Genomic DNA, 1,017 nt, shown 5'->3' with positions numbered 1-1,017 from the left:
AAAAAAAAACAATATATATATAACATGCATAACATTCACCACAACCATATCAATCACAAACATACCCGTATGGAATCCTCCATAGGGTTTCAGCCCCATATCCTAGCCAAGTCAGCATGGCTAGGGGCGCACCACGCGCACCCGTCACTCGCGTGACGTTGGCCGTCGCATCACCTGCGACACACGCGTATCACGCGCTGGTCACACTCGTGACCACCCGATGTCAACTCAGCATGACACAGACGGGAAAGTAACCACACCCGTATGGAGCCCCCCATGGGGTCCCAGCCATAAACCCTAGTCAAGTCAGCATGACTAGGAGCGAGTCCACGCCCGTCAAGTCCATGACGTTGGCCGTGTCAAGTCAGCATGACACAATAAATCATAACACACCCGTATGGAGTCCACCATAGGGTTCCGACCAGTGTCTTGCACGGTCGCCCATACAAGGCCTCGTATGATGACACAATAGAACACACCACCCGTATTGAGTCCACCATAGGGTCCCGACCATAGCCCTAGTCAAGTCGGCATGACTAGGGGCGCATCACACGCCCGTCAAATCCATGACGTTGGTCGTCGCATCGCATGCGACCATATCCCAATCACAATCACGCTTACTCGTACCGCACGAGCGAGCTACAACCGTGGCAAACATCGATCATGCATATTAACCCCAGTACAATCATGCGTAACCCGGTATTCGGCCCCGACCGTTACACCGTTTAACGCCATACAAACTACCCAAAAATAAACACACAACGATTCACTCGCGATGTTTATCCTCACGTCTCACCATGCGCAATCATTCAGTTTATTCGGATTTATTTTCTCTTTTATCTCAAGTTGGTCCAAACCGAACCAAGATTCGGCCCGGTGGACCAAAATTCGGTCCGGTCGGACCGGATCGGGTCCGTCCCCTCTTCGTTGGTCAATCGGACCATTTTTGGGCAAAAACAGGCCTGGTCCGCCGGACCAGTTTCTGGTCCGGGGCGGACCAGGCTTCCTCAGCCCCGT

This window comes from Tarenaya hassleriana, unplaced genomic scaffold (assembly GCF_000463585.1).
Source record: "Tarenaya hassleriana unplaced genomic scaffold, ASM46358v1 Cleome3, whole genome shotgun sequence".
In the NCBI taxonomy this organism is placed as follows: domain Eukaryota; kingdom Viridiplantae; phylum Streptophyta; class Magnoliopsida; order Brassicales; family Cleomaceae; genus Tarenaya; species Tarenaya hassleriana.
The sequence above is the reverse complement of the archived record's forward strand: the minus strand, read 5'-3'. Positions refer to the sequence as shown.